Source organism: Somniosus microcephalus, chromosome 18 (genome assembly GCF_052327205.1).
Source record: "Somniosus microcephalus isolate GS21.2 chromosome 18, FLI_Smic_1.0, whole genome shotgun sequence".
NCBI lineage: Eukaryota > Metazoa > Chordata > Chondrichthyes > Squaliformes > Somniosidae > Somniosus > Somniosus microcephalus.
In genome coordinates, this window is record NC_141004.1 from 22,610,434 (window position 1) to 22,636,908 (window position 26,475).

Below are 26,475 nucleotides of genomic sequence, written 5' to 3' on the forward strand. Positions count from 1 at the left end.
CGGTTAAGCAACGACTCGATTTCAAAATTCTCATCCATGTTTTCAAATCCTTCCATGGCCTCGCCCCTTCCTATCTCTGTAATCTCCTGCAGCCCCACAACCCCTCGACATATCTGCACTCCTCTAATTCTGGCCTCTTGAGCATCCCTGATTATAATCGCTCAACCGTTGGTGGCCGTGCCTTCTGTTGCCTGGGCCCTAAGCTCTGGAATTCCCTCCCTAAACCTCTCCGCCTCGCTACCTCTCTTTCCTCCTTTAAGATGCTCCTTAAAACCTACCTCTTTGACCAAACTTTTGGTCACCTGCCCTAATTCCTCCTTATGTAGCTCAGTCTCAATTTTGTTGTCTTATAACACTCCTGTGAAGCGCCTTGGGACGTTTTACTACGTTAAAGGTGCTATATAAATACAAGTTGTTGTTGTTGTTGAAAGGGGTAGCATCAGGTTTGGGGAGGTGTTGAATGGAGTCCTGCAGCATCAGTGTTTTAATCCCTGTTGTTTCTAATCTACATAATAATCTGGATACAGAAATAACCTGTAGACTTATGAAATTTGCTAATTACACTAAAAAGAAAGACTTGCATTTATATAGCACCTTTCACGACTTCAGGACATCTCAAAGCGCTTTACAGCCCATGAAGTACTTTTTGAAGTGTAGTCACTGCTGTAATGTAGGAAACACGGCAACCAATTTGCGCACAGCAAGCTCCCACAAACAGCAATGTGATAATGACTAGATAATCTGTTTTTAGTGATGTTGAGGGATAAATATTGGCCAGGACAACAGGGATAACAACCCCTGCTCTTCTTCGCAATAATACCATGGGATCTTTTATGTCCACCCGAGAGGGCAGACAGAGCCTCGGTTTAACTTCTCATCCGAAAGACTATATCAGCTTTGGGCTTGGAATTATGTGGAAGAGGTTGCTGGCTGCCCCGTTTACAGATACTCCAAGCTAAGGGGCAGCCCTGCGACCCCTAATGCCCAGCTTGCTAGGGTGGTCTTCTGAGAAGAAGTCCGCCTGGCAGAATCCCCAAAAAACGACGTGGGAGGCATCATAATGTCACTCCCACATCATTCACATACTATTTAGATGCTCCCCTGCCCATGCAGGGGATGCTCCAGGAACTGTGTGTCGAGTGCAAACGTTAGGGGTCTCCCTCTTTGCCTGCCTCCACCTTTCTCCTCTTCCTAATGCTCTGGAAACTGGTGCACATAAAGCATCAATCAGTCCCAATTCTCTAAAAGCTGTTCAGAACGTGGCTTTTATTTCAGAATATGTTGTAATATGTAATTTGCCTTTGTTACCTCTAGTATTGACCATTCCAACGCACTCCTGGTTGGCCTCCCACGTTCTACCCTACGTAAACTTGAGGTCATCCAAAACCCGGTTGCCCGTGTCCTAACTTGCACCAAGTCCCGTTCACCCATCACCCCTGTGCTCACTGACCTACATTGGCCCCGGTTAAGCAATGCCTCGATTTAAAAATTCTCATCCTTGTTTTCAAATCCCTCCATGGCCTCGCCCCTCCCTATCTCTGTAATCTCCTCCCCACAATCCCCCCATTCCCCCCCCCCCCCCCCAGAGATATCTGCGCTCCTCTAATCCTGGTCTCTTGAGCATCCCTGATTTTAATCGCTCAGCCATTGGCGGCCGTGCCTTCAGCTGCCTGGGCCCTAAGCTCTGGAATTCCCTCCCTAAGCCTCTCCACCTCTCTACCTCTCTTTCCTCCTTTAAGACGCTCCTTGAAACCTGCCCTAATTTCTTCTTATGTGGCTTGGTGTCAAATATTGTCTTATAAGACTCCTGTGAAGTGTTTTGGGTCATTTTACTACGTTAAAGGCGCTATATAAGTACAAATTGTTGTTGTTTTTGTTGTTATACAGTACATAGTTAATGTATGTTTGAAATAAATGTAACGTATCTTGAAATGTAAATGGTGTATATCGTGCCTAGTGCCTTTTAGCTTCCAGCTCACACCAGACTTTTGTTTTAACACAAAATGTTCATGCACATTACATATTACAAGTTAACTGCACATGAAGAGACATGCTGGAATGGGGCTTTTTTAAACCTTATGTTCCGGTTATTATTTAAGGATTATTGGATTCTATCATTTATTTTATAGCTGCAAGGCTTGTGAGGAAACATTATCTATGAATGAAAAGAACGAGGATTTTTTTATGTTGGGAACCTAGGCAAAATGCCAAGGCCTAAAGTGCAAGACGCCACCAAGGTTGAAAAGAGTAGGAGAGCAGATCAAAAGACTTGAGTTTGAAAAACTTGTAGATTGTATATAGAAGGAAGGAAAAACTGAGGGAGTGAAGCCTCCTACTGTTCCTGCACATCAACTTCCTCTCCTACAACGACAGCCACCCCCTCGACCTCTCCATCACACGAGGCCTCACAGTCTCTGAGGTTTCCATCATTGACCAGTTCATGGCTGATGAATTCTTCATCTCCCTGAACATACTGCATCAAATTCCACTACTCTCACCCTCCACCCTGAAAAATCCCTCTCCCTCCTTCCTCAGCAATATGCTCCTGTACTCCTAACTTTATCTCCTCTGGCTCTCCACCCACCATAGGAACATAAGAACAGGAGTAGACCGTTTAGCCCCTCGAGCCTGTTCCGGCATTCAATGAGATCATGGCTGATCTGCGTTCTAACTCCATATACCCACCTTTGTCTCATATCCCTTAATACCTTTGGTTAACAAAAATTAACAATTGCCGTTTGCGGAAGAGAGTTCCAAACTTCTTCCACCCTTTGCGTGTAGAAGTGTTTCCTAATTTCACTCCTGAAAGGTCTGGCTCTAATTTTTAGACTATGTCCCCTAGTCCTAGACACCCCAACCAGCGGAAATAGTTTCCCTCTATCTACCCTATCAGTTCCCCTTATTATCTTGAAAACTTCGATCAAATCACCCCTTAACCTTCTAAATTCCAGGGAAAATAACCCTAGTTTCTGTAATCTCTCCTCAAAATTTAACCCCAGGAGTCTAGTTATCATTCTAGTAAACCTACGCTGCACTCCCTCCAAGGCTAATATATTCTATATATCCTTCCTAAGGTGTGGTGCCCACAACTGCTCACAGTACTCCAGGTGTGGTCCAACCAGGGCTTTGTATAGCTTTACCATAACCCACCCAACAGCTCCTTTGGCTATTTGGTGCCCTCATCCTCACCAAGTGCCTTATGGTCTTCCACCTCCATCATTGCCCCGTAAACTTTCCCTGTCATCAAGTCTGAGGGCTGTACTCTCAAGTGTACCTGCAACATGACTGGCCTGGCCGAACATTGCCAGATCTGGTTGAACAATCTTGCGCAATACTGCATTTCTCTCCTCAAGGTCAGATCATCCTACCACTCCAGGATTATCCTCGGGATTAAGGAAAAGCCCAGACTTCTCTTCGCAATGGCAGACTTTCTCTTCCAACTCCCTTTGCCTCATCCCTTCCAGTCTCACCTCCAACATTGTGTGAGGAAGTCATGAATTCTTTTTGTCTTCAAGATTGAGACTATTTGCTTAGCTGCCTCAATTTCCGCCCCTTCACCTCTGATCCCTCCTGAGACCTTTCCCCAGCCAGCCCAATATCACGCTGGAACTTCTCCCACCCCAGCCCTTACAAAGTTAAATCCACCCTCAATCTCTTCCCAATGCAACTCCTGGCCAAACAGTTTCCCTGCTCCCTTTGCATAGGCAAGGCTACAATCATCAGTCCCCCATCAAGCTCACCCTTGACCCCTCTATTTTATTGACCTACTGTTCCATCTCCAAGTGTCTTTTTCTCTCTAAGGTCTTTGAATGCATTATTACTCATCTCTCCCACCACTCCCATTGAATTGTCACGCTTTCCACCGAGACTGTTCTGGTCAAAGTCACCAACAATATCCTCTACGACTGTGACCATGGCACGCTATCCGTTTTTGTTCTCCTTGCCCTACCCATGCTATTTGACATATTTGACCACTACCTCTCATCCATGGTCCATTTCTGTGTGACTATTCTTGCTTGGTTTCATTCCTATCTGTCCCAATGTAGCCGACAAAGCTCTAGCAATGGCTTCTCTTCCCACTCTAACACAGTTCTATCCATGGGCTCCTCCTTTTCCTTGTTTAAATGTTGCCTCTCTGCAACATTATCCATAGGCATGGGGTCACCTTCACATGTTTGCTGACAACACCCAGCCCTATCTCTATGCCATTACCCTTGGTTCCATTACCATCATTGTGCTGTTAGATTACTTTTCACACATCAAGACATAGATGTCCAGAACCTCCTCCAATGTAATATTGGCAGGACCAAAGCCATCCTGTGTAGCTCTCATCAAAAACTCTGTATTCTTGCCCCTGTGTCCATTCCCCCTTTGATGGTTTGCTTAAGTTGAACACAACAGTGCACAACATCAGTGCCCAGTTTCACCATAAGATAAGCTTCAAATCCGACACCCTATTCATTATTGAAACTGCGTAATTCCACCTTCGCAACATCACCTACCTCTGAGTCTGTCTTTCCCTTACTGTTGCTGAAAGCCTTATTCATGTTTTTGTTAGCTCCAGACTCAAATTCTCCAATGCCCTTCTCCCTGGCCTCCTGATCTCCACTATACTTACAACAAAAGACAGAACGCCCATTGATATAGCACCTTATCACATCCTCAGGACACCCCAAAGTGCTTCACAGCCAATTAAATACTTTGGGAGTGTTATGCACCAACTATAAACTCCAACTTGTCAACATTGCTGTGACCAGTATCTGTTCCACCCCTATCATTACCAATCTACACTGGCTCTCAGTCCTCCAATACATTGAATTCAAAATCCTCATCTGCCTCTCCCCTTTTCCCACCATTGGGGCCAGAGCTTTCAGTCACCTAAACTCCTTCCCCTCTCTGTTTCTCCAACCTCTATTAAAAACCTTCTCAAAACCTATCTTATTGCCCAAGCCTTTAGTCAACCCTACTAAAAAAAAACCTCTTTCCCAGGCTCCATGCTGAGTTCTCTTGGGTGTCAGCCTTGGCTCAGTGTTAGCACTCTTGACTCTGAGTCAGAGGTTGTGGGTTCGAGCCCCTGTCCAGATACATGAGCACATAACCCAGGCTGACACTTCTAAACTGAAGCCCCGTCTACCCTCAGGTGGATGTCAAAGATCCCATAGCACTATTCGAAGAAGAGCAGGAGAGTTCTTCCAGGAGTCCTGGCCACTAGTTATCCCTCAATCAACATTACTAAAAAAATGGTCATTTATCTCATTGCTGTTTGCGGGACCTTGCTGTGCGCAAATTGGCTACCGCACTTCAATGGAAATGAAAACTGGGAGAGATGTAAAACAGGCTGCCGATTCGCTGTCGCCCTTTTTACGTTACTGCACAAAGTCAAAATGACCCCCATAGGTGTTCTTTTTACTAACCATGAACAAGGTCATGGGAGATTCGCTAGCATTGAATAGAAATCCAATCCCCAGGAAGTTGGCCGCTCAAGATTATTTTGATTACAATAGTTTTTAATTCCTGAAATGTTGCCTGGTTCTATCAAATTTACTTTTCCAACATACACGTGGAAATGCAACTAATTCCTCTCAGGAACAAATGGATTTTCCAAAACAAAATCTTGTTCCTATCGAGCTTCTGTTTTCAGGCATTTTATAAAAGTGGGTTAAGTTAATGTTAATATAACACATTTTTTTAATGTGGAAGCAAGTCATCCTCGGTTCTGAGGGACTGCCTAAGAAGAAGAGAAGATAACACATTAGGCCTACTGGCTCGTAACTCTGCTGACTCTGGAGATTTGTTTGACAACCTCTGGAAATGAGGAAGTTATTTATTTAGAATTCTCCCTCAGGAGATTAAAAGGCTCGGTAGGGTCCATGATAGGGTGGATTGCACTTGACCTGTGGAACTGGTTTGATGGGCTGAGTGAGATTTCCTCACTCTATGCTACTTTTATGTTCTTGTATGTCAGCTGGGAAGGTTTGTGCTGCAGTAGATGGGATACTAGTTGGAGCGTGAGCTTTTGTGACACTTTATTAAGAATTGTTTTTTTGCAGACTCGATAAGTGATTTTAAAGACATCATCACTGCATGTTTAAAAACACTGAAAATGTTTGATAAGCATTTTACAATGGTTTATTTAACAGTAGTAATTTATAGAACCCAATAGATAATCAAAAAACCTGGGGGTATCTATTCTGCCTCCTGCTATTCACATGCAAATACTTAACGCGCTTTTATAAAATGCCTCTGGGTGGTTTCTGAATGCAGCTGTGAATTTATTTTACACAGGCTGTAATGAAAATGTGCACTTGAAAGAAAGAAAGACTTGCATTTATATAGTGCCTTTGACAACCATTGGACGTCCCAAAGCGCTTTACAGCCAATGAAGTACTTTTGAAGTGGAGTCACTGTTGTGATGTAGGAAACGCAGCAGCCAATTTGCGCACAGCAAGCTCCCACAAACAGCAATGTGATAATGACCAGATAATCTGTTTTTGTTACGTTGATTGAGGGATAAATATTGGGCAGGACACCGGGGAGAACTCCCCTGCTCTTCTTTGAAATAGTGCCATGAGATCTTTTACATCCACCTGAGAGGGCAGACGGGGCCTCGGGTTAACATCTCATCCGAAAGACAGCACCTCTGACAGTGCAGCGCTCCCTCAGATCTGCACTGGGCATGTCAGCCTAGCTTTATGTGCTCAAGTCGCTGGAGTGGGACTTGAACCCACAACCTTCTGACTCAGAGGCAAGGGTGCTACTAAGGTATGTAATATGAGTGCATTCAGTATTCATATGGGAATGACACCAGGTAGAAAATCTTCCCAAAAAGGCAAACCTTATTGGACTTTGAAATCTATCTAAGGATGACCTGTGGCTTAAGTTGATCTTTGAAGGGTGGGGAGGATGCACAGAGCAATGACTTTCTGCTGCTTTTCAGTGATTTACAGGCAGGCTTTGCCACCTAGAGGTTAGCAAGTGTAAGGTGTCACCTTGATGGTCGTGCAAAGCTGAGGAAAGTCCCTATTCGCGGGGACAGTCCCAAGTTCTGCGCTCTGGTCTTATTGGTATCTGCCTTCTATTTTTTCACCATTTCAGAAAATATTACTCATGAGAAATCAGAACTATCAGCTTTCGTAGGTTCCCGACCAGAAACGAACATAGGGCAAGTTCCCTCCTGAACTCATTTACAGGAAACTTGGGGACAAATTAATTTCTAGACTCTGTGGGAGTAATTTTGACTCTGTGTGCGCGATCGTGTAAAACGGGTGATAGCGAATCGGCAGCCCATTTTATATCTCTGCCGGTTTTGATTTCCATTAAGTTCAAATGACCCCCAGTCTGTAAAAGCAGAGGGACAGAATGACACTTTTCACAGTAGTGACTAAAACAGCAGCTGAAATATGACCAAAATAGATTTTCCTTCTCGAATGATTAATCAGTGTTAGCTGCTCTCAAGCTATGTCATAATGATTGTTCAATTATTACTTTGGTATGAAGCCTAATGGGAAAAAGTGTGGGTCAGAGTTCACCTGGTGGCTCGGGGCGGGGACTTCAGCCAGTGGGTATCTGAGCCGTGCAGACCCGGGAAGCCCTCAGGTTCGATGGTCAGTCTATATTGAGTGGGTTGATCTCAGCCAGGTGGGGCACTACATTTGGCCTAATGCTGCCGAGACCGAGATCCTGCTGCTTCATCACTATCCGCTGACCCCTGCTGGAGATGTTGCGTGTGTTGCATATCAAGTGAGGCCAGGGCTCAACTCAGCTACCATGTCCCCGGCAATCGACTGCCCCGACACTCACTGGCACATGAATAATGGCCAACTGCGAGAGGTAAACAGAGGCCACTCGGAACCTGTCACACCACACCTCAGGACTGAGCCAGCAGCTGGAGGAGAGGGGGGAGAGGAACAAATCGACAGAGAATATCGACAAAGGAACGGAAAACAATAAAAGTATGATTCATTCAGGGGTATTGTGGAGCTGCCATGCTATGTGGCAAGATGCGGTTTTTGCGCCTATGGTTCTCCTGAATGGAGAGTATCTAATTTCAGGCATGAGGCCAAGCTCTTCTCCAAACAGGAAGGTGGGAAAACCAGAGGGAGAGGCATTGTTCTCACGCAGCTCCTTGCTGACAACCCTCCATTAGGTCCAGTGCGACCTACGCCAGCTCACAGCTGATGTAGATCCTGAACTGGCCTTACTAAGGCCCCAGAATGTTCCACCAGCAAAGAAGCTATTGACCTTTACATTAATGGCCATGTTTATTCCTCAATCAACATCACAAAAACAGATTATCACATTGCTACGATAGCAAAATACTGCAGATGCTGGAAATCCGAAATAACAACAGAAAATGCTGGAAAAACTCAGCAAGTCAGGCAACATCCGTGGAGAGAAATTTGAGTTGACGTTTCGGATCGAAACCCTTTTTCAAAACTGGAAAGGAAATAATGGTACCTTGCTGTGCACAAATTGGCTGCCACGTTTCTGACATTACATCAGTGACTACAATTCAAAAGTACTTCATTGGCCGTAAAGCACTTTGAGATGTCCTGAGGTCATGAAAGGCGCTATAGAAATCCAAGCTCTTTCTTTCTTTCTTTCTTTCAAGTTAGCGAAGTGAAGAATAAATTTTGCTCCTTCTCTGTAAGGGCCTCTACCCTTTAGTCACCCCTCCTAATATCTCTGTCATGAATCTTATCATGACTCGTGAAGTAACACTGGGCGGCCAGCTGGTGGCGCCATCCAAGGAGTAAAAATACTCGGGCGTGGGCCCAGCTTGCTCAGGATGTTTCGGTAACCAGGAACTAGTGATGTAACTAGAATCTCATGGTTGTGAAACAGTTGATTAAAGCTTTGTGTTATACTCAAACCAAGTGCTCAGTAGTCTTTTTACATCAATCTCCTTCCTGGAGTCGTTCTCAATTTTTGTCTGAAAAGACGTGCAGTACCTGCGAAGTGCCTTGGGGCATTTTCCTACGTTAACGGCGCTATATAAATGCAAGTTGTTTGTTGTTGGTGGTACCACTCACTGCTAGTTCATCATTGCCAATTTCATCGTCTTATTCGGGCTTGGCTTTGCCACCCTGGTTATCCCTGAGGCCTCCTTTCAACATGAAGTTATGGAGCATGCAGCAGGTGACTGTAAAGCTGCCTCTCAATCAGTCCCGACCCAGAAAGCGCTGCTTCAACATACCAATGCTGCATTTGGCAATAAATCCGTCTGCAGTGTGAGATTCAGTGTACCTGCATTCTGCTTCTTCCGCGGGCACTGCACGTGTGCTGTGAGCCATGGTTGCCCATGGTAATTTTGGCCTCGCTGGTGTCATCCCTCCACTCTTCATTCCCCCTTTAAATAAGGGTAGTACAGATGATTACTGCAAAAATGAAGGCATCACACAAGCTTCTTGGGAAGCAGGCATTGACCTGAATGATATTGTGTTGCTGGTCAAATGTCCGCATTAATATTTTTTTTTAAATCCCTTTCGGGTCCTGTATGGTCCGGCACTGTGCACAGGGGCGTGGATGACAACTCAGGTGCAGGCAATAACCCCAATGGACTCTGGGAAAAACCAACCGCTTGGCCGAACTATTTATTCCTTTTGTCTTGCTGCTTATTGGTCAGTGAGGAAGTCATTGCCCCTGCGACCTCCCTGATACAGCAAGTGAGCAGCAAACCACTGCAGATCAGTGCTTGCCTGATGCATGAAAATTGAGGGCCATGTTGACTTTGATAGCCACCGGCTGTGCTGCTGTACATTACATGTTGTGCAAACGCCATCCTGAAGGAGATGACAGAGCTCTGTCAATGTGTCCCTGCTAAACCGCACCTCTGTTGTCATGACCAGGTAATTGCCCTGTACTCAGTGTGGATCAGACAGTGTCCAGTGTTTGCCCTGTACTCAGTGTGGATCAGACAGTGTCCCGAGATTGCCCTGTACTCAGTGTGGATCAGACAGTGTCCAGTGTTTGCTCTGTACTCAGTGTGGATCAGACAGTGTCCAGAGATTGCCCTGTATTCAGTGTGGATCAGACAGTGTCCAGTGTTTGCTCTGTACTCAGTGTGGATCAGACAGTGTCCAGAGATTGCCCTGTACTCAGTGTGGATCAGACAGTGTCCAGAGATTGCCCTGTACTCAGTGTGGATCAGACAGTGTCCAGTGTTTGCCCTGTACTCAGTGTGGATCAGACAGTGTCCAGTGTTTGCCCTGTACTCAGTGTGGATCAGACAGTGTCCAGAGATTGCCCTGTACTCAGTGTGGATCAGACAGTGTCCAGAGATTGCCCTGTACTCAGTGTGGATCAGACAGTGTCCAGAGATTGCCCTGTACTCAGTGTGGATCAGACAGTGCCCAGTGTTTGCCCTGTACTCAGTGTGGATCAGACAGTGTCCAGAGATTGCCCTGTACTCAGTGTGGATCAGACAGTGTCCAGAGATTGCCCTGTACTCAGTGTGGATCAGACAGTGTCCAGAGATTGCCCTGTACTCAGTGTGGATCAGACAGTGTCCAGAGATTGCCCTGTACTCAGTGTGGATCAGACAGTGTCCAGAGATTGCCCTGTACTCAGTGTGGGTCAGACAGTGTCCAGTGTTTGCTCTGTACTCAGTGTGGATCAGACAGTGTCCAGAGATTGCCCTGTATTCAGTGTGGATCAGACAGTGTCCAGTGTTTGCCCTGTACTCAGTGTGGATCAGACAGTGTCCAGAGATTGCCCTGTACTCAGTGTGGATCAGTGTCCAGTGTTTGCTCTGTACTCAGTGTGGATCAGACAGTGTCCAGTGTTTGCTCTGTACTCAGTGTGGATCAGACAGTGTCCAGAGGTTGCCCTGTACTCAGTGTGGATCAGACAGTGTCCAGTGTTTGCTCTGTACTCAGTGTGGATCAGACAGTGTCCAGTGTTTGCTCTGTACTCAGTGTGGATCAGACAATGTCCAGTGTCTGCCCTGTACTCAGTGTGGATCAGACAGTGTCCAGTGTCTGCCCTGTACTCAGTGTGGATCAGACAGTGTCCAGTGTTTGCTCTGTACTCAGTGTGGATCAGACAATGTCCAGAGGTTGCTCTGTACTCAGTGTGGATCAGACAGTGCCCAGTGTTTGCCCTGTACTCAGTGTGGATCAGACAGTGTCCAGTGTTTGCTCTGTACTCAGTGTGGATCAGACAGTGTCCAGAGGTTGCCCTGTACTCAGTGTGGATCAGACAGTGTCCAGTGTCTGCCCTGTACTCAGTGTGGATCAGACAGTGTCCAGTGTTTGCCCTGTACTCAGTGTGGATCAGACAGTGTCCAGAGATTGCCCTGTACTCAGTGTGGATCAGTGTCCAGTGTTTGCTCTGTATTCAGTGTGGATCAGACAGTGCCCAGTGTTTGCCCTGTACTCAGTGTGGATCAGACAGTGTCCAGTGTTTGCCCTGTACTCAGTGTGGATCAGACAGTGTCCAGTGTTTGCTCTGTACTCAGTGTGGATCAGACAGTGTCCAGAGATTGCCATGTACTCAGTGTGGATCAGTGTCCAGTGTTTGCTCTGTATTCAGTGTGGATCAGACAGTGCCCAGTGTTTGCCCTGTACTCAGTGTGGATCAGACAGTGTCCAGTGTCTGCCCTGTACTCAGTGTGGATCAGACAGTGTCCAGAGATTGCCCTGTACTCAGTGTGGATCAGTGTCCAGTGTTTGCTCTGTATTTAGTGTGGATCAGACAGTGTCCAGTGTTTGCTCTGTACTCAGTGTGGATCAGACAGTGCCCAGTGTTTGCTCTGTACTCAGTGTGGACCAGACAGTGCCCAGTGTTTGCCCTGTATTAAGTGTGGATCAGACAGTGTCCAGGGGTTGCCCTGTACTCAGTGTGGATCAGACAGTGTCCAGAGATTGCCCTGTACTCAGTGTGGATCAGACAGTGTCCAGTGTTTGCCCTGTATTAAGTGTGGATCAGACAGTGTCCAGGGGTTGCCCTGTACTCAGTGTGGATCAGACAGTGCCCAGTGTTTGCTCTGTACTCAGTGTGGACCAGACAGTGCCCAGTGTTTGCCCTGTATTAAGTGTGGATCAGACAGTGTCCAGGGGTTGCCCTGTACTCAGTGTGGATCAGACTGTGTCCAGAGATTGCCCTGTATTCAGTGTGGATCAGACAGTGTCCAGAGATTGCCCTGTACTCAGTGTGGATCAGACAGTGCCCAGTGTTTGCCCTGTATTAAGTGTGGATCAGACAGTGTCCAGAGATTGCCCTGTACTCAGTGTGGATCAGACAGTGCCCAGTGTTTGCCCTGTATTAAGTGTGGATCAGACAGTGTCCAGAGATTGCCCTGTACTCAGTGTGGATCAGACAGTGTCCAGAGGTTGCCCTGTATTCAGTGTGGATCAGACAGTGTCCAGTGTTTGCCCTGTATTCAGTGTGGATCAGACAGTGCCCAGAGGTTGCCCTGTATTCAGTGTGGATCAGACAGTGCCCAGTGTTTGCCCTGTACTCAGTGTGGATCAGACAGTGTCCAGTGTTTGCCCTGTACTCAGTGTGGATCAGACAGTGTCCAGTGTTTGCCCTGTACTCAGTGTGGATCAGACAGTGTCCAGTGTTTGCCCTGTACTCAGTGTGGATCAGACAGTGTCCAGTGTCTGTCCTGTATTCACTGTGGATCAGACAGTGTCCAGTGTTTGCCCTGTACTCAGTGTGGATCAGTGTCCAGTGTTTGCTCTGTACTCAGTGTGGATCAGACAGTGCAAAGCGTTGTGTCTTGACCCATAACATTTAAGGACAGATGCTCCTATTATTCAGTAGGAACACTGGCATTCAGAGCTGGATTCTCAGGTCTCAGTTACCTTTTTATTCACTGTAGTAGCTGGTTTAACTGTTTGAAGATTGCAACAACAGTTGTGCAGTCCCTCCCCAAACAACAAGTTTTCAGTTATATCACACCTATAAAGTCTGTCACTTAACAGAACTTCCCGAGGCACTTTACGAGGGAAGGGGCGAAGCACCAAGCAGGAACTAGGAGAGGCTTAGGGGAGGTGCCTGAAGGCGCGGTCAGAGAGGTAAATTTGAAAGGTGGGGAGAGAGGTAGCAAGGCAAAGAGGTTAGGGAAAGAATATTCCAGAGTGAAGGAGCATGGCCTTGGCATCCCCAGCATCGAAGCTTTGACCACGCTTGATCAACTCCGATGGACGGGTCACATTGTCCGCATGCCCGATACGAGACTCCCAAAACAAGCGCTCTACTCGGAGCTCCGACACGGCAAGAGAGCCCCAGGTGGGCAGAGGAAACGCTTCAAGGACACCCTCAAAGCCTCCTTGAAAAAGTGTAACATCCCCACCGACACCTGGGAATCCCTGGCCCAAGACCGCCCAAAGTGGAGGAGAAGCATCCGGGAAGGCGCCGAACACCTCGAGTCTCTTCGCCGGGAGCAAGCGGAAGCCAAGCGCAGGCAGCGCAAGGAGCGCACGTCAACCCAAGCACCCCACCCACCCGCCCCTTCAACCACCGTCTGCCCCACCTGTGACAGAGACTGCAGGTCCCGCATTGGACTCATCAGTCACCTGCAAACTCATTTTTAGTGTGGAAGCAAGTCATCCTCGGTTCCGAGGGACTGCCTAAGAAGAGGAAGGGGCATGGTGGCTGAAGGCATTGCCATCTGTGGTGGAGCAGAGAGAGGGGGATTGCACTTTACACCAGAGACAGAAGAACATACTGGGTGAGCAACAGAAAACACTGGAAAAACTCAGCAGGCCAGGCAGCATCCATGGAGAGAGAAACAGAGTTAATGTTTCAGGTCGAAGACCTTTAGTCAGAACTGGGTGAGCAGTTGGAGAGGTAGGGAGTAGTATAGAAATATAAAGAAAGACTTGCATTTATATAGCGTCTTTCATGATCTCAGGACAACACAAAGCATTTAACAGCCAATGAAACACTTTTGGAGTGTATTCACTGTTGTAATGTAGGAAATGTGGCAGCTATTTGTACACAGCAAGCTCCCATAAACAGCAATATGATAATAACCAGATAATGTTTTTTTAGTAAGAACATAAGAACATAAGAAATAGGAGCAGGAGTAGGCCAATCGGCCCCTCGAGCCTGCTCCGCCATTCAATAAGATCATGGCTGATCTGATAGTGATGTTGGTTGAGGGATAAATATTGGCCAGAACACCGGGGATAACTCCCTTGCTCTTCTTCGGAATAGTGCCGCGGGATCTTATACATCCACCTGACAGAGCAGACCTCAGGAGGATGTAAAAGATCCCATGGTGCTTGGGATCTTTTCTAAACTACTCCCTACCTCTCCAACTGTTCACCCAATATGCTCTTGGTTGAACGTCTCATCCGAAAGACGGCACTTCAGGCGGTCCAGCACGCCCTCAGTACTGCACTGGGAGTATCGGCCTAGATTGTGTGCTCAAGTCTCTGGAGTGGAACTTGAACCCATAACCTGCTGACACAGAAGCGAGGGTGCTACCAACTGAGCCACAAATATGTAAACCAAGATTGCTGTTTTCTTTATTTGCAGAATACTGCTAATGAAGACTCTAATCTACAGTTTTGCACTTCACCTTTAGAAAATAAGCATATGTCTGTCATGTGCCATGTCACAGAATGGCAGGGCCTAGGCAAGGAAGAAAAATATGAGCGAGAGCCCCCTCTCAAACCCTTCCTGGCAGCTAGTTACAGATTGGCCAGGGAGTGAGTCGACCCTCCCACTGGGGGATATGGTACATGGTCTTTGGAGATCTGGAGAGGGGAAGAAATGGAGAGAAAAATAATAGATAACCTAACAACAATATACAGTAAAATAAAACTTAGCATCCAAAACTGAATACAGATCAGCTGGGAAAACGTTACGATGGAAATAAGTTTGCTACATCGCTGAGCACTCAAAGCGTCAGCTATATTTTTCCTTTTTAGAATCCGTTCTTTGTTGCATAACAGAGTCCCAGGAAGTAACTGCGGTGATAGAACTCAGACAATCAACCCTTCACCATCCGCACACTTGTTTACCCACAAATCTTTGCTTTGTACAGCACTGATAATGAATGATGAGTGCTTCCAACATTTCTCAATCAAGTACAATCGTTTTACAATTTGTTTGTCATTTTCTTACCTTGTGTGCGGAATAACAGATTGAAAAAAGTGCTCGGCAAACTAGCTTTACAAACATCCGATGCACACTGATGTCAGTCATATTGGAATATATCGACGCGTCTCAGCATCATACGGTGTTGCCACGGTGAAATTGATGCTCGGATCTCCTGCCTCTTTCCCCCCCACCCCCTTCCCAACATAAAAAAGAATTGAATTTGCTGAACACTTTTTCAGGGATACAGTACCTTTTTAAGGGCAAATGTTATGAGCGTGTGCTCCTGATGCAGAGCCTCGACTAACGGGAGCATGTATCAGGAACTCAGGTGCAGATGTAAGCGGACCCGGCAGATTTTCCGCCCACACCTGTTGGGAATTCCGGGGTTGCAGATCAGCCAGCTCTGCGGGGTTTCCCATCCAGCAGAATGAATGCCTGCAAACTCCTGTAAGGACTCCCTGACCTCCAGATCCGAATTCCTGATATCACAGAATCGCAGAAATTTCTGCGCCGTAAATTTCTATGATTCTACGAGTGCTCCTAACAGGCAAAGCTACTTACTGGAACCATAAGTTCATAAAATTGCCCCGTTATTAACGGAGGGGAAGGGGTTGTCACTGAAAATAATGTGCATGTTCATCTCATGCAACAAGAGAATGTTTCTTCTGAAAAATAATGTACAGTTTTAATAATTAATGTTTCTTCTGCATTATGTAACTTCTTTTACTAGGTTCTGGTACTCCTGTGGAATAAATTTGAGGGAGAAATTGGTCCTTAGTGCCCCTGTTTTTCGGGTGGTAAAAGGACCAATTTCATGGGGCTGTGTCCCACGCTCCAAGGACGCCTTAAATACGTCCAAAGCCATATTGGAGACATGCCGATGTTTAGGCGGCCGCCTTGCATACGGTAACAAGGGACTTAATGTCTGTTTAAGAACCCTTTCAAGAAATTGGGCAACGCTGAGCGTAGCAGGCACTGACCAGGCCTACTCTGTTCTGATTTTACAGCTTGCTGTGGCGTAACCACCAGCCGCCCACAAACCAGGTAATTTCTTTTTGATCGTATCTTCATGTGGAGCCAGGAGGTGCAGGGGTATTCCTCTCCACTCCACAGCACTCCTAAGGGCCGCTGCTGGCTCTTGCTAGCCCCTTACCCCTTCCCCTCAGCAGCCCCCTCCCACAGTCGCCTTCCGGGAGGGCCTTACCGGTGAGGCAGCCGGCCCGACTCGGACACTTTAGAGCCGACGAGCTGCCCTCAGGAGGCATAAGCAGCTCGCCGATAGTATTGGCCCAGAACGCGCTGTAGCCTGACAACGAACAGCGAGGCAGCCAGCAAGGTGCCGGTTTTCCAAGATGGCGGAGCGGCGCAACCCCCTGACAGCAAACATTTGGTTTGCCGCATTTAACCGCACATCTGCCCTCGCCTGAAGTTGCTGCAGCATTTGCGCATAACGGTGAGCGCCATTAGCCTCTCCGTTGTTTCATCAGCAAGTTCTGAGCCATTGAACAGCTGCTTGTATATTATATAAGATCCATGCTAACACTGCCCACTTTTGACTGATGGGGCTCATGCAGCCAGCTGGACCCAAAACAACACAACTTGCATTTATGTAGCACCTTACTAGTAAAACGACCCAAGGTGCTTTGCAGGAGCGTAATTGGACAAAAGAATTGATAGCAAACCAAAGAAGGAGACATTAGGATAGCTGACCAAAAACTTGGCCAAACAGGTAGGTTTTAAGGAGTGTCTCGAAGCGGCGGAGAGGTTTTGGGAGGGAATTCCGGAGCTTAGGACCTAGACGGTTGAAAGCACGACTGCTAAAGGTGGGGCGAAGGAAGTGGGGGATGCACAAGAGGCCCGAATTGGAGGGGCGCAGAGTTCTCGGAGGGTTGTAGGACTGGAGAAGGTTACAGAGCGAGGGAGAGGTGAGGTCGTGGAGGAGATTTGAACACGAGGATGGGAATTTTAAAGTCGAGGCGCTCGGGGACCGGGAGCCAATGAAGGTCAGCAAACGGAGATCTGCGCATTTCACTGAGGCTGGTCACCAGGAAAATCCGGCACAGAACATATCATCCCAGCCGCTGACCTTAGCAAATGCCGACTGGTTTACTGTTGGGTCATAGTCAGCTTCATGATAACCTTGTGTTGGGATTTCATAGTTCTAGCACAGGTCTTGCGAGGTTATACCTATCAGGAAAGGATGAACAGGCTGGGTCTCTGTTCTCTTGAAAAGAGAAGGCTGAGGGGTGACCTAATAGAGGGCTTTAAAATTATGAAAGGTTTTGATAGAGTAGACACAGAGAGAGTGTTTCTACTTGTGGGGAAGAGCAAATCTTAGAGGCCATCAATATAAGATAGTCACCAAGAAATTCAATAGGGAATTCAGAAGAAACTTCTTTACCCAGAGAGTGGTGAGAATGTGGAACTCGTTCCCACAGGGAGTGGTTGAAGTGAATAGTATAGATGCATTTAAGGGGAGGCTAGATAAGCACATGAGGGAGAAGGGGATAGAGGGTTATGCTGATAGAGTTAGACGAGGAAGGATGGGAGGAGGCTCAAGTGGAGCATAAATGCCAGCATGGACTGGGTGGGCCGAATGGCCTGTTTCTGTGCTCTATACTTTATGTAATCCTATGTAATTCTTGCATAGAAAGAAAATAGCATATGCCTCTCAGCATTTTAAAGATCTTGATTATGTCTCCCCTCTTTCTCCACTTAAAGCAAGTTCAGCTCTTTGGCCTAGAAATTGGCCCCCTTAGTGCCTTCCGTTAGTGCCTCTGCGGGGGAGGGGTGCGATAACGGGGCGCTAACGACTTACCGACCAGGCATGGCGAGATGAATGACTCCCGTTAAATTGGTCGCGAGGTTTGCGGCGGCGGTAACACTTTGCGCCACGATCTCCTGCGCCCGGAGATTGTGACGTCATTGTCCTGCGCATCGCCCCGGACCCGAACTTCGGTTCCGCCCCCTGCAGCATCGCCGGGCGACAACACCGACAGCTGCAGGAGGCGTTGTTCGGGAGGCCGGGTGCTTCGGGGGCGCAAGTTAAAGGGGAACTTGGCGCGGTAAGTAGAAAAGTTGTTGCAATGCATGATTTCAATCTTTTCCATTTTTCTTCGGCCGTGATTGATCTGCCCGGCACCCTGCCGGAGTGCATGGGGATGATCGGGCCAGATCGCGGCCGCCGTCGGGGACCAGCTCACTGGTCCCAATGCAGAGCCTGCAGCGATGGCCCTTTCCTTTAAGGGGGGGAAGGAGCCTCGGATCGCGGCAGCGCTGCACGGGACATTGTGCAGCGCTGCACCACTACCGCCCCGCCTGCATCCTTTACCGCTCCAGGAAGGAAGTGGAGTACTTGATTTAGCGCTCCACTTCCTTCCTGGAGCGCAAACACCGAATTTCATGGGAGTCGACAATGGCACTAATTCTTCACTTTTTAAATTTTATTGCCCCAGCTGGGGCACTACTGAATTTCTAGCCCTATATGATATAATAGTCTTTCTGTAGAGTCCTATGTTCCAGATTCATCCTGATCTCTCTTCTCTAAATCCCCGCCCCCCCCCCCCAAGGTGGCAGTGTCTTTTTGCACTATATAAATGCTTCTTGACAGTGCTATAGCTGACCTGGAATTGGTTGTCGATGACACTGGGCACCCATAGGAAGGAAGAAGACTTGCATTTATATAGCGCCTTTCGTGACCTCAGGATGTGACCAATGCGTTTTGCAGCCAATGAAGTACTTTTGAAGTGGAGTCACTGCTGTAATGTAGGAAACGGGGCAGCCAATTTGTGCAAAGCAAGCTCCCACAAACAGAAATCTAGATAATCTGTTTTTTAGTGATGTTGGTTAAGGGATAAATATTGGCCAGGACACCAGGGATAACTCCCCTGCTCTGCTTCAAAATAGTGCCACGGGAACTTTTATGTTCACCTGCGGGAGCAGACGGGGCCTTGATTTAACATCTCATCCAGAAAGACGGCACCTCCGACAGTGCAGCACTCCCTCAGCACCGCATTGGAGTGTCAGCCTAGATTTATGTGCTCGAGTCCCATGGAGTACCTGGAGTGGGACTTGAACCCACAGACCTTCTGACTCCGAGGCGAGAGTGCTACCCACTGAGCCACAGAGGGAAAATGCCCAATCCCTTGACTTGGTAAACACAAACAAAAGCACTGAAAAATCTAAATTAAAGAAAGGATTCACTTCTCAAAGGGTTAAGAAGACAGTGCTCTGCAAACAATGAACAGCATCCAATCCCCTCAGCTGCCTCTGGCCAGGTGAACCACACAGGAATGGCGGCTTTTTTTTTTGCAAGATCTTTGGAGGACAATGCTTACTTACATGGGCCGAGTTCCCTTTCAGAGAAAGAAATTGTGAAGTTAATCTGAAGAAGCAATCCCATCTGAGCTGTCCTATTCAGGTACTGCATAAAGCAGAGTACCTGAGACCGCAGCTAGCTCAACAGCCCCGGCCTCTTTAGCAGCTGTATGCAAATTACTGCATAGAAGAATCTTCACAGCACACTTGTGCAAACAATAGCAAGCTAAAGCCATCCAGTAATCTTTGTGGTATTCAAGAGGCAGGACTTGTAGATCAAACATATTACATTCCTTTGTGTGTTGTGATTGATTACCATCACATACCTTCTCAGACTTAGTCCTGGGAACCATTTAAGTGCCAAGAGATAGCAGATTGCACTAGGAAATCCAATGATTGTTAACACTTAGCACACTTTATTTCGGTATCCTTTTGGGTGGCCCGGCCCCGCACCATTTTTAAGGATGACATTTCCTGCTTTTTAGTGGTGACTCTGTTAAATAAATACCCTTGGGGTGGTAGGGTGGGCTTGTCCTATGAAATGGAGGTCGCTGAGAGGTAACACGCAGAGTGGCCCCTCCCTGCCCCCCTGCCAACCCCGCCATCTTGGGGAAAACAGAGCTAATGAGCAGAGGCCAAGTGTCTCCCTGTGCGGAAAGAGTAAGCAAGCAAGACACCTACTGGGTGCCCACCTTAAGCCTCTGCAAGTGGGATTGGCAGAGATCTGAGAACAAGCCAGTTGTCTTCTCTCCTACTCAGGAATAAAGAGCAGGAGGAGGGTAAATTAAAAATGAGCGACCCATCTTTTATATTCTTTTTTAATACGATGTCATTTAGGTGCAACAGAAAACGCTGGAAAAACTCAGCAGGCCAGGCAACGTCCATGGAGCGAGAAATAGAGTCAACGTTTCAGGTCGAATCCTGACGAAGGGTTTCGACCCGAAACGTTGACTCTATTTCTCTCTCCACGGATGTTGCCTGGCCTGCTGAGTTTTTCCAGCATTTTCTGTTGTTATTTCGGATTTCCAGCATCCGCAGTATTTTGCTATCATTTAGGTACAGTCTACCTCTCTACCTCCCTCTCCTCCTTTAAGACGCTTCTTAAAACCTACCTCTTTGACCAAGCTTTTGGTCATCTGTCCTAATATTTCCTTATGTGGCTCGGTGTCAAATTTTGTTTGATAATCGCTCCTGTGAAGTACCTTGGGACGTTTTACTATGTTAAAAGCGCTATATAAATGCAAGTTGTTGTCAAATCTGTTTGTTTTAAACTGTGGCTTGAAATACATGATAAACCAATTGCTCGCTGACCATCATCAACAAGCATCACTCCCCTTACAAAATGTATGTCAACAACCACTCAGTGAAGAGCCTACCTTTGATCCTATCATCCTCTCCAAATACCACTTCATCGCTACAACAACGCTTCACAGGAGCGTTATCAGTCAAAATTTGACACCGGGCCATATAAGGAGATATTAGGACAGCTGACCAAAAATGTGGTCAAAGAGGTAGGTTTTAAGGAACGTCTTAAAGGAGGAGAGAGAGATAGAAAGATGGAGAGGCTTAGTGAGGGAATTCCATGGCTTAAGGCCTGGGCAGCTGAAGGCGCGGCCGCCAATGGCGAAGAGATTCAAATCGGGGATGCGCAAGAGGCCAGAACTGGAGGAGTGCAAAGATCTCGGAGGGTTGTTAGGCTGGAGGTTACAGAGAGAGGGCGGAAGCACTGTCTAACCTCTCCATGGTCTTCAAATGCCATCCAGCTCCGTTCCCACCCTCTCTCAGCACTCCCTTTGGAATCCCTTCAGACTGCTATTCATCTTGTCCGAACCATCAACACTGCCCTGACCGAAGTCACTATGACGTCCCCTGTGACTGCAAATGCAGCACGTTATACCCGCTCGTCCTTCTTGACTGAATGCAGCCTTCGATAGAGTTGGGTACTTTACCTTTCTGCAGCAATTCCCCTCCCACGTGGAGTCTCCTTCATTGTGTTCATGCACTTCTTTACAAGCGAGGAGGATAAACACGGAGCCTAACCCTGACCCGCTGCCCCGAACTTTGCGAATAACCAAATGGAAGAGCAGGGAGCATCCTCCCTGCCTAGCAGTTTTTAAAGTAATTGGCAAAAGAACCAGAGGCAACATGAGGAATAGAACTTTTACCCAGCGAGTTGTTATGATCTGGAATGACACGGCCTGAAAGGGCGGTGGAAGCAGATTCAATAGTAACTTTCAAAAAGGGAATTGGATAAATACTCGAAGGAAAAATTTGCAGAGATATGGGGAACGAGCGGGGGAGTGGGACTAATTGGAGAGCGCTTTCCCAGTGCCGGCACAGGCACAACGGGCCGAATGGCCTCCTTCTGTGTTGCATCGCTCTCTGATTCTATGAATGGTGTGTCTGTGACCCAGGAACACTGAAAGAGGTGGGAAGAAAGGTTTTTTTTTTAACAATGTATTTGTTTGCATTGATTGCCGGCTGAGGCCTCAGTGGGCTATCATTGCGTTCAGATCATGTGACGTAAAGGGGCAGTAAAACAATTGAGTAAAACATTTACGTGGATTGAAAAACAGATCATCGTGTGTCGTGCTCACGCAGCAGAATTTCACTGCAAACAACAACTTCACACACTTTGTTTTTGAGTGGAGTTTCTGGTTACTTTTTAATCTGTTTGCTTTTCTCTACGTTTCCTGACTGACCGCGACGATGCGAGAAGCTCTTAAATTGTGACAAACTATTTGTGATGCTTGGTTCTCTCACTCATCTCTAAAGGCCAAAGGTCTCCACCTACTTGAATGCTAATCTTTATTTAAATGTAACAATAAATAGAGCTGTAATTAGACCTGAGAAATTCCATTCGCCAACTGGTTAACTGCAGTTACTTTCCAGCTCTGTGGATTTGAAGCAAAAAAAAAAGCAGCTCTTCAGCCTGGTTCAGTAAGACCAGTGCTTTTATTCCTTTATCTCCAACCCTTCGATGTTTCTTTCTATCCTTTCTTGCTTCTGGGAGCCGCAAGCCTACATTTCGTTGTACTGCACTTGTGCACTAACAATGACAATAAAAGTTGATTTGATTTGATTTGATTCATTTCATTCTTTATGATCTGTTGCAGCTTTTTCCTATCCAGCTAACTCCCACTATGCACCAAACACGTATTTTATTACTTTTTTTTTTAGGATTACTTGCCTCTGGTTAAAGTTTAAGTGCAGTTATCGGAGAGTGAAAAATTAATTGAGAGGTAACTTATAAAATATTTCCCAGCAGTGTAGGTAACAGCGCTCCACTAGATGGCGCTGCTCTGCTGTGAAACTCTCGTCGTGCCTCATTTTGTCTGACACCATCATCACTTCTGTCATCCGATCATCTCCTGTTCTCCACTTTATCACTTTACAGGTCACTCTTTTTCTTTTCTTGTGGTCATTTTCCTCTCCCCCCCCCACCACCCCCGTTCCTTTGCTCTGTTCCTCCTTATAAACTGTGTGGAAGAGCATAACTAAAGGCCATCAATATAAGATAGTCACCAAGAAATCCAATAGGGAATTCAGAAGAAACTTCTTTACCCAGAGAGTGGTGAGAATGTGGAACTCACTATCACAGGGAGTGGTTGAAGCAAATAGTATAGATGCATTTAAGGGGAGGCTGGACAAGCATATGAGGGAGAAGGGAATAGAGGGTTATGCTGATAGATTTAGATGAGGAAAGACGGGAGGGGGCTCGTGTGGAGCATAAATGCCGGCATAGACTGGTTGGGCCGAATGGCCTGTTTCTGTGCCGTACATCCTATGTAACTTTTTCCCCCTTTTCCACAGATGCTGCCTGCCTTATTGAGTGTTTCCAGCATATTTTGTCTTTGAAGCGACTATGAATGTTGTATGGATTTGTTTTATTGGCGGGCTTTATATCAGGACTCATTTATTACCTTTCAGATGAGACGTTAAACCGAGGCCCCCAACGGGTGGACGTAAAAGATCCCATGGCACCAATGTTCCCTTTAATTTTTTTTTGGGTGCGCGGCCCCTTTAAGGAGCTGCACGGCCCATTCAATATCGTGCATGTGCCGTTTTACCTATTGAAGAGCCGGTGAGCCGGCTGCGCAGGAGAAGCAGGGCGCTGCGCAGCCGTACAGCTTAACGGGAACATTGCATGGCACTATTCCCCGGTGTCCTGGTCAATATTTATCCCTCAGCCAACAGGTTATCTGGTCATTATCACATTGTTATTTGTGAGAGCTTGCTGTGCGCAAACTGGCTGCCACATTTCCCTACATTACAACAGTGACTACACATCAAAAAAAGTACTTTGTTGGCCGTAAAGTGCTTTGTGATGTTCTGAGGTTGTGAAAGGCACTATATAAATGCAAGTTCTTTCTTACTTAAAAGGGAATGATAGGGGTAAATTTCAGCAGTCTATTTGGAATAAGTGTTGGCAGCAGACTAGGCTCTCCATTGACTGTTAAATTACTCCTAATATGTATAGAATATGTATATTCCACTGTATTATTCCCCAGCATCGAAGCTTTGACCACGCTCGATCAGCTCCGATGGACGGGTCACATCATCCGCATGCCCGATACGAGACTCCCAAAACAAGCGCTCTACTCGGAGCTCCGACACGGCAAGAGAGCCCCAGGCGGGCAGAGGAAACGCTTCAAGGACACCCTCAAAGCCTCCTTGAAAAAGTGCAACATCCCCACTGATACCTGGGAATCCCTGGCCCAAGACCGCACAAAGTGGAGGAGAAGCATCCGGGAAGGCGCCGAACACATCGAGTCTCTTCGCCGGGAGCAAGCAGAAGCCAAGCGCAGGCAGTGCAAGGAGCGCACGTCAACCCAAGCACCCCACCCACCCGCCCCTTCAACCACCGTCTGCCCCACCTGTGACAGAGACTGTAGGTCCTGCATTGGACTCATCAGTCACCTGAGAACTCATTTTTAATGTGGAAGCAAGTCATCCTCGGTTCCGAGGGACTGCCTAAGAAGAACACCAGGTGTACTATTTCACTATAATATATAAAGAATATGCTACCCCCTTGTAACATACAAAGATCAATATCACTGCAGTTCAAATCACACAGTAAAATATGATTTTTGTTCAAGTCATCTGATCGGACATCTCAGGCCAATGATGCCCAGGGGATGATGGCAGGGGCAGCCCTAGGCGTAGGGTTTGTGGGTTTAAGTGGCTTGGACCCCCATTGAAGAGAGCTTTTATTTATACATAGTGGCCCATAGTGGCATGGGTGCCCACTGGCCCTATGAAAATAATAAGGTATCCCCCCCACACTGGTGCTACAAACTCTAGTAGGGTCAGAGCTGGAGGGCACTGATGGGCATAATCCCAGTCTCACTACCGGGATCGCTGCCCACAGATATTCAGGACTAAAGGATGCAGTTTTCCGAAAATGAATGGGGCCAAAGTAGCTCGTAAAGACTGCTACTGATAACCACCTCTAGGATTTGATGAAGGGATCTTGCAGGCTTGACTTTCAACCATCCCGTGGAGCTCCTCATAATGAACGATAGCTGAGCTTATGTCTGAATACTGCTTCTGTTCACTTTATGTCAAGTTTTTAATTGCATAAAAAGATGCTGGACTGCAGGTCAAGAATGTTGTCCAACTAAAAGAAAAAGGTGCATCTATATTGAGCTGTACATGCCCTCAGGACATCCCAAAATGCTTCACGACCAACTAATTACATTTGACGTGTAGTCACTGTTATGTAGGCACAGGCAGCAGCCAAACTGTGCACAGCAAGATCCCACAAACGGCAAATAAGATGAATGACAAGTTTATTTACTTTTGCTGGTGTAGGCTGAAGGAGGGATATTGGTCAGGACAAAAGGGGGGAACCTCCTGCTCTTCTTGCAACAGCGCTAGGTCTGGTCCTGAAGACGGCACCTCCAATGATGCAGGATTCCCTCATTTCCAGGATTGTAATTCCCTGGAATTTAGAAGGTTAAGGGGTGATTTCATCGAAGCTTTCAAGATATTAAGGGGAACTGATAGGGTAGATAGAGAGAAACTATTTCCGCTGGTTGGAGAGTCTAGGACTAGGGGACATTGAATCAAAGAATGGTTACAGCACAGAAGGAGGCCATTTGGCCCGTCGAGCCCGTGCCGGCTAAAAAATTAGAGCCAGACCTTTCAGGAGTGAAGTTAGCTAAACACTTCTACACGCAAAGAGTTTGAGAAGTTTGGAACTCTCTTTCGCAAACAGCAATTGATGCTAGGTCAATTGTTAATTGTAAATCTGAGATTGATAGATTTTTGTTAACCAAAGGTATTAAGGGATATGGGGCCAAAGGCAGGTATATGGAGTTAGGACACAGATCAGCCATGATCTCATTGAATAGCAGAGCAGGCTCAAGGGGCTGAATGGCCTCCACCTGTTCCTATGTTCCTGCTGCACTGAAATATCGGTTTAGATTATATGCTCACGTCCTGGACCCCACAACCTTTTTGTCTCAGAGGTGAGACGGCTACTGACTGAGACAAGCTGGCACAATTAGCAGCTTACTGAAATCTTCAGACTGTGGGGTAGCTCAGTGGTGTACTGCATTGAAACAGCAATGCATGGTGCCACCGGGCGACAGGATACAGGTCTGATCTCCCCACTCGGACCAGTTACCAAGTTAATCGCGTTGTCGTGTGATGGCTCCAGATGGTGGCTATGACCTTCCGCATTGGATGGGAGGGAAAGTCATAGGGAAAGCCATTCCCAGACCATTTGTACATCTCCCAGTGTCCCGTTTAGAATACCTTTGGCAGAAGGTAAATATATCACGCAACAAGTAATAATCTACAAACTGCTTCTGAGCACTGTATGTGTTCTGTTAGATTACTTCAGTCGGATAACGCCACAGTAAAAGAGCCAGAGGGAAGATGTGAGGAGAAATTGTTTTATGCAATGAGTTGTTATGATCTGGGATCTCCCAAACCCGCGACCTCTTCCACCTAGAAGGACAAGGGCAGCAGGCGCACGGGAACACCACCACCTCCAAGTTCCTCTCCAAGTCACACACCATCCTGACTTGGAAGTATATCGGATGATCCTTCATTGTCGCTGGGTCAGAATCCCAGAACTCATTCCCTAACAGC

At 46.9% G+C, this 26,475-nt stretch overlaps 1 protein-coding gene across 1 annotated transcript in view; it reads right to left on the minus strand.

Annotated features, from left to right (window-relative positions):
- ccnd3 (cyclin D3) overlaps positions 1-26,475 on the minus strand; it is a 327,947-nt gene that overhangs the window by 300,801 nt on the left and 671 nt on the right. The window lies entirely within an intron of this gene.